Source organism: Citrus sinensis, chromosome 4, assembly GCF_022201045.2.
Source record: "Citrus sinensis cultivar Valencia sweet orange chromosome 4, DVS_A1.0, whole genome shotgun sequence".
NCBI lineage: Eukaryota > Viridiplantae > Streptophyta > Magnoliopsida > Sapindales > Rutaceae > Citrus > Citrus sinensis.
In genome coordinates, this window is record NC_068559.1 from 15,388,456 (window position 1) to 15,396,938 (window position 8,483).

The window sequence follows — 8,483 nt, forward strand, 5'->3', positions numbered from 1 at the left end:
AATTACATCAATGTTATGTACCCCTGCTGATCCTCTTACTGCTGGTTGCCTGGCTGAAGGCCACCGGTACTTATTATTGGCAATTCTTTCCAGAATTTCATAACCTTCAGTGTAAGATTTGGATAACAGATCTCCATTTGCTGAAGCATCCACCATTAACCTTGTACTCGGATTCAACCCATTGTAGAAAGTTTCCAATTGAATGCAACAAGGGATACCATGATGAGGACAACTTCTGAGCAATTCTTTGAATCTTTCCCACGCCTCGTACAAACTTTCATTTTCAAGTTAATGGAAGGAAGTAATCTCATTCCGCAGTTTTGCATTTTTTATTGGTGGGAAATATTTCATTAGGAACTCATCAGCCAATTCATTCCATGTAGTGATGGAATCAGAGGGTAACGAATTTAACCATGCTCTTGCTCGATCTCTTAAGGAATAAGGGAAGAGCCTCAGCCTTAAGGCATCTTGTGTTGCTCCAGCAATCTTGAAAGCATCACTTACTTTCAAGAACAATTTAAGATGGAGATAAGGATCTTCATTAGGCAATCCATTGAATTGTCTCACTGTTTGTAACATTTGAAACATCACTGGTTTCAACTTAAAATTTGCTGCTTCTACCTCAGGTCTGATGGTCCTAGGGTGTACAACTTGCGGGGTTAGTACAGCGTAATCTCTTATAGCTCTGTCTCTGTCATCAGCCATGTAAATAATATTGTTGTTGCCTAGTTGTCTCTCATTGGCATGTTCATTCTGCTCTTCTTGAATGTTGACTGGTTGTAGGGGCCCATGAGGATTTAAATGTTTTGTATCTTGTAAATTATTCATGCTTGAAGCACTTTCTGAATTCCTTTGTTCTCTCCGTAGTCTCCTGACAGTCCTTTCAATCTCAGGATCGAATTGGAATGCCACAGATCTGTCTTTGCGCATGCATGTACCGATCTGCCAATAAATAGAATAAATCAAATCAAATTTGGTGCTATCAAGATTTACTTCACACTTCAAAAATAAACAATCAATCCCCGGCAACGGCGCCAAAAACTTGTTGATTGATTTCTATAATCAATTATTATCAATGCCAATGTGAAAGTATACACAACAAGTAATAAAGTGATGAGTATTTCAAGATCGTCTCCACAGGGATTGATGTTACTTAAAATGCTAAAGCAATCACAATAGTGCAAATCAACTAAAGACCGAAACAAACAATTGTCAAATAATTCTATCATAACTAATAATTGTGAGAGATGGAAATAAAACAATACTGTAATGAAATAAACTACATTAAATGTGTCTAAGATTCAATTGAGAATATAGTAGTTGAATGATCAAACTCTCCTAATGGGGTGACTATTGTTTACCAAATTAGCACTAGTTGTTACAATAAATGTTGCAGCAATTGGTAGAATAAATCTGCATCTGCAGCTATCGCATGTTGGAAATCTCATACCTTTAAATCTACTAACAATGACCAATTGCTCATATATTTATGGTACAACATTATAACCTTTAATCTCTCCACCCTATAAGGTGAACACATATGTCTAGAGTGTCACAAATCTTAACTTCAAGTATTGCCCTTATGGGATTCAAGGTAACTTAATCCAGGAAACTCGACTTAAGAACAAGCAATACTCTAATAATGTCCGCTAAAACATGTCATTTTGCTGCTCTATCTTAACTGAAACTATTAAATGGGTGGTCAACCGAAATAACAGTTGTATTCATAAAAACTACTAGAGTATAATGCTACAGCATTACCATAACAATATAAAAGAACAGTCAAGAACCCATTAGATTATTTATCACTCAACCACAAGTAAATTTAGTTCATAATCTGGATGAGAAAAATAAACACAAATATATTGATCTCGGAATACATCCAAACAATTCAAGGAAGAAGAGAAAATATAAGTTGAGCACGATGAAAGATAAATAATTCTACACGGTTCTTTTCTTTGTTTTCGAATAGCACTCCTAAATCTTGATCTCCTTCTTCTTGCCTTTGTAATTATTTTTTATGATAATTCCTTGCCGTCTTTCTATGTGGTGCACGCCTCCTTTTATATTGCAAATTAGGGTAAAATACCCAAAGTCCATGCGCGTGCATGTGTTTAAATTAGGAAACATGTAGATCGCGATTTTATGGCTGACTCACGCTTTAAGCTTTCTCCCACATTACTCTCTAATTGCTGCAGCACTGGTTGCTCTAGCATCCACAACAGCACTGCATTATTCCCGATTGTGCTTGTCTTCTTTTGTGGCCATCTTTTTTCCTCCTCTTGCTCATCTAATGTCTCAGCATCCCCTTATGAATTTAAAACCTACAATTATGCACCTGTTTTTCGTACAAATTACTTGATTTAAACAAAACTTATTAAAACCCAACTAAAATGAATGTTTATGCAAAAGGTAACTAAAATGTAATAAAAACACATTATTTGCTCTCTAAATGATCTTGATTTAACTCTAGAATTGATGTAATAACTCTCATTTCCTAGAGTTATCATGTGTGCAATCTCTAATGCTATGAGTGCCAATGTGTAAATGTACACAACAAGTAATATACTAATAAGTATCCAGATCATTTCCATAGGGATTGATGTTATCATATTTGCTACAATAATCTTAACGGTGCAGTTTTGTTTTAATTAAAAGTAAAACAATTAATAAAACTAATAAACTAATTAAAATAAAAATGCAATAAACAAAAATGCAGTAAAGAAAATTCTCACGTCTAACACAAGGATAAAACCAATGGGAATAGAGTAGTTGAGTGAATAAACTCACATAATGGTATTGACAATTATTTCAATTACAGTATCGTTGGTACAACATTGGGCATAATCCCTTATCCTGAGATGTCATATGGTGGATATTTTATATCTAATGCAACCTAACAGTGACCAATTGTTACGCCAACATTAAATATAGTATTAAATTATCTAGGTTCTATTTACCATACAAGGTGAATCCCTATGTCTAGTTCATCACTAAATTTAGATCAAGCATAACTTTATTCAAATCAAAATTAACTCAACTTGGAAACAATCTAAAACTAAGTATTGTCTTAATGAGATCCACTAAGTCAGACATTTTTTAAGTTTTTTCTTAGTTAGTATCCTAAATGGGTGGTCAGTCGAAATAAATAATAAAAATAAATCAATTTAGACAAAATGTTATACCAAACATAGAGCAACACGCGTATATTAGTCAAACATCTATTAAGTTCGTTTATTGCTCAACTACAATCAAATTCAATTCATATTTACGAAAGACAAATAAACAAAAGAGTTTTAGTCATCAAATGCATCCTCATGAATAAATAGAAAACAAGAAAAGAATAAGAAGAACTAATTTCCAATGGATTTCTGCAATTTCTCCTCTGTCATCCTTTGATCGCTCTCTCTTGAATTCTATTTTCTTGTTGTTTCTTTATGGTTTTTCTCCTTGGTTGACGGCTTTCTCTTTTCCTTTGTGCGTGTGCTCCTTTTATAGCCTAGAATTAGGGCAATCAGAAGTCTAGGGCTCAAAGCTTTCATTTTTGGAAACTCTAGATCGCAATCTTCTAAGTATCTCGCGCGAAATTTTCTCTGTCAATGCTCCAGAATTGCTACAACAATGGCTTCAGCATCTGTACTGTTCAAGACTTATTTCAATTCTTTTGTAGCCAAGTTATTTCCTTATTTTTGCAAGCCTGTTGCAGCAGCATTCTTTCCTTGAAATTTGAGTTTCTGGTCACCTACCATTATGTATATGATCCAAGCACACAAATTATTCTAAATCAAACAAAATTTATTAAAAATAAACTAAAATAGATGTTCATGCAAAATATAATTAAAATGCAATAAAAACACGTCATTTACTCTCTAAGTAATCTAGATTTAAGTCTAAAAGTGTCATAATAACTCATATTTCATAGAGTTATCACACCCCCAAACTTAAACCATTACTTGTCCTCAAGTAATGATAACAACACTAACATTTCAATCACAAAATCATGCAACAAATAACTTGGCTTTGTCATCAAATTTGCAAGGATTCTTCAACCCTCATATCACACTCATAACCATGCAAAATTGCCATAGCAGTTCAGTTCTTGACTTAGCCCTCATTTTGTCCAAAGGGTGTGTGTGTGTCACTTTAATCAAGTCTAGAGGTAATGCAACATTGCAAAGACATTATGTATAACTTAGAGGTAAAACATAAGTACATTCACATATAGGGGAGCAGAAGTCACAAACAAGTTCAAAATTATGCTATAGCTAAATATCTTTTTTTTTTTTTTTAGTCAAACAAATTCTCTTCAATGTATCATTGATTTTTCTATCATTTGTAATGATGACACTCAAATACTCAACCAATGCACAAATCAGAGTTGTTATAGCAATGCTTATAACATAATCTTATATATGGACACCCTTAACTCAATGCTGAATATGAGGCTCATGAACAGAATTGGCTACTTAATATCCCAGACAGAGACTTCTCTTCTCTTTTTTTTAATGTTGCTACAACAATGCTCATAGCTCTTGTTGCCTTTTGTCTCAAGTATGCATATGGGTGCATACTCAGCTCTAGTTACTCAGCAACTTAAGCCATTAGAGCAGAATTTATTTAATAAAAAACACAATTGAACAAAAATTATCCCCCCAAACTTGAGATATTTTCTACCTTTTTTTGGTCTTTCTGGCTTTGCTACAACATACTCATAAAACTTAACCAAAGTCTAAGTGTTGAGACAAAATTTCAACCTTCATATATAAATTATCCCTACTTGGCAATCACAAATACTAAATAGCACTCAATTTATCTTCATTAGGTTTTCTAATCCATACAAAAATATTAGATAACAGAGCTTCACACAACACACAACACATTACACCATAACACAACCCCCATAAACTGGAGAGGTATTGTGTCCTCACAAGCACACAAAACAAACATGCATACACTAACAAAAAAGAAATACAAAATAAACAATTTAAAATAAAGGAAAATTTTCAGAAATTGAAAAATTAAATTGGGCTGGTAGGAGATACGCCCTTGTTGTTGTATGTTTTGCTGCAGTTGCTGCTGGAAAAGGTTTACTTCTTTTTAATTGCACTCATCAGGTGTTCCTTAGGTGAACCTTGTGGTATGATAGCTAGCTGCTTCTTTTTCTGGCTCGAAGTTGGACAGATTAGTGGCGTTCCAGCAGGTTCAATAGCTTTGGGCTGAATTGGTCTGGTCCGCTTATGCTCTGGCTCTTCTGGTATTGTAGCACCTCTAGAGGTTTGTGCCCCTTTACGCTTGCTGGATACCTTGTGAGCTGTGGCAGGAGATTTGGTTGGAGTTTGTTGTGTTGTAGTTGGAGTAGGTTTTGTCGCAACAGATTCCTTAGCAGTGATATTGGCAATGAGGTCCCTTAAGCTGCTTTATGCTTCCTCTGCTCGAGTAACTCTGTTAATTGCTTACTCAATGGTTACATCCACATCCTCCTCCCAATCTGATTCTGACTCATATTCTTCCAACATTTTCTCTTTGTATTTGCTTGAAGAAGTCACCTTAGGGAGTTCTTCCTCTCTTTTTTCCTCGTCTGTATCTCCTTCATCTTCCTCTTCCCCTTCTAAGTTTTCGGTTTCTGCTTCAGTATCATTTGTTTCTTTGTGCTTTATTTGGTAATCTTCCTCAGACTCTCATTCCCTCTCTTTTCCTGTTGTATCATCTTTACCCTTGTCTGGTGGAGCTTCTTCCTCAGCTTCTTTGGTCTCTCCAAAATTGAACTACTGCAATAATGAATATGGAAAGTTTGCAACTTTACTTTTCATGTACAGAGCAAATTGGTGCTTTTGGGCCTTTAAATGTTGTAAATAGGTCCAAAACTTTTGATTTTCTTCCATTTGGGCTTGGACACATACTTACACTGCCTCACTAAGTGCTTGAACCATCTCCTAGAGTCCAAGAGCCTGTTCTACTCTTACTGGAGAAGGGCGTTCTAGAATTGTTGCAGTTGGATGCTCTGAAGTTGCTGCAACAGCTAATTCTAAAACAATCTTTTCAATCGTTCTTGTTGTGATGGCTCATCATTCTTCACTCTTTCATCTTTTGCCTTAAATTTCACCCTAGAGGGCTCACAAATACCAATGATGAGGGAAAGAAAAAGCAAAGTAGCAGTCTTTTGTTTCTTCAATGCACATTCTCTAATTTCTTTCTCAATAACCTCAGCAACATCTATGGTTAGGCCTCTAACTATGGTATAGAGTAATATAGGTCGATCGTGGGAAACAGTGGTGATGTGTGTAGTTGGCATTAATCAAGATTTCGAAAACTTAACCCAAACCTTGGCATTTGGTTTCAAATCAATTATATTCACCACTCTTCCCTCCTCATTCATCCAATTACTTCCCGGAATAGTCAATGTCTTAAAAATCTCCCTCCATTTTTTCTCAATCATATTCTCAGCAAATTTTGAGTACTCATATTCAATCATGGGAGGCAAAACATAGAAAGCATTAATCACTCTAGGATTTAAAGGGACTTGTACTTGCCTCACAAAAATTATGTGTTGATCTTGTTGCAACATGTTGGCATAAAACTCATTTACAACTGAGACAATTGGGTCTTGAGAGTGAGAACAAAATTTTAGCCACCATCGCCTTACTACAACAGAATAGATGCTGCTTATTACACCCATGGGTTGCGTGGGGAATATGAAACCCTTTTCCTCCAAAATCTTCCTTAGCTCTATAAATTCTTCAAATTTATCCTCAGCCTTGTAGCTATGGAAGCGTTAAGTATTCTTTAATCGAGCAGTTGTCTTCTTATATCTTGTCATTGCTAGAGTAGACTGAACTGACTTGTTGGGTACCTACCAAAGAAGTAAATCGTGAAAGGGATTGCAAATAATAATGATAATTGTTGACGGAAAGAGAATAAAAGACGCTACAGTATCTATTAATAGGATAAGTTTGGAAAGAATATTTAAAATTTTTAAAAAAATCCAAATTTAAAAAGGAAAGATATTGGTTTCGGGAATTTAGGAATTTTACAATCATTCATTATCTATAACTCTTATTTGCTGACATTACTGGCATAATTACTCCCGACGATAAATATTTCCACAGTTTTGTCAATGCAACGGTAAAAATCACTACTGTAGCAATTAATTTGGTGCTGCAGTAACTACGATAAAGTCCCTAGTGGATGAAAACCTTTTTCCAACTGTCATGTTGTATGTAATGTTGTAATAACTCATGTCAGTTTCTTAGCCTTTTTTTTTAGTGTGCTTCAACGCCCCTAATCATTGGGTTGCCTCCCAATTAACGCTTGATTTTAGGTACTTCAGCATGACCATCCTTGATTGCTCATGTTGGATCCCTTAGGAACAGGTCCTCCTTTGGGTGAGTCACAGCAGCTCCCATGCAATGCTTTACTCTACGCCCATTAACCTTAAATTCTTGACCCATTCTTTCATTTAAGAGTTCAATGACCTCATGAGGATATACTTTGATAAGCTTAAAAGGTCTTGACCATCTAGATTTCAATTTTCCAGGAAAAGAACCTTAATCTTGAATTATAAAGTAAGACTTGAGTACCTGGAATGAGTTCCCTCTACTGGATTCTTTGGTTATGCCATTGTTTGGTCTTCTCCTTATAAATTCTTGCATTTTCATAAGAGAATAACCTAAACTCCTCTAACTCAAAAAGTTGTGATTTTCTTTGCTTTGCTGCAACAGTCATGTCCATGTTCAATTGCTTAACTGTCCAACATGTTTTGTGCTCTAACTCTAATGGCAAGTGACACGATTTTCTATAAATAATTATGTACGGTGACATGCCAAGTGGATTTTTATAGGCTGTTCTATAAGCCCATAATGAGTCATTTAATCGAAGTGACCAATCCTTTCGTTGGGACTCACAACTTTTTTCAAAATCTTTTTTATCTCTCTGTTGGATACGTCTACATGTCCACTCGTTTGCAGATGATATGTTGTAGCAACCTTATGCTTGATTTCATACTTAGCCAATGCTGCAGTAAATGTTCAGTTGTAAAAATGTGTCCCTTCATCACTAATAATAGCTCTTGGAGTGCCAAATCTTGAGAATATATTCTTTTGAAGAAACTTCACTATTGCCTTGGCATCATTAGTTCGTAATGCTACAGCTTCCACCCATTTGGAAATATAATCCACAGCCACTAAGATGTATAGATTGCCAAAAGAGGGTGGGAATGGCTCCATAAAGTCTATCCTCAACACATAAAAAAGTTCCACTTCCAAGATGTTAATAAGTGGCATCTCATGCTTTTGAGAGATATATCCTACCCTTTAACACCTGTCAAAATATTTAGTAAACTCGTAAGTATCTTTAAAAATAGAGGGCCAGTAATAACCTTATTGTAGGACTTTTACTGCTGCCTTGTACCCTTAAAAGTGTCCTCCATATGCTGAGGCATGACAGGATTGCAGAATATCTTAAATTTCTTCATCTGGTACACATGG

At 35.3% G+C, this 8,483-nt stretch overlaps 1 non-coding gene across 1 annotated transcript; it reads left to right on the plus strand.

Moving 5' to 3' along the window:
• The first annotated feature begins 214 nt into the window (after positions 1 to 214).
• On the plus strand, positions 215 to 321 carry LOC112499142 (small nucleolar RNA R71). Its single transcript, XR_003066665.1, has one exon. It is a non-coding gene; the product is annotated as a small nucleolar RNA R71 (small nucleolar RNA).
• The last annotated feature ends 8,162 nt before the right edge of the window (positions 322 to 8,483 follow it).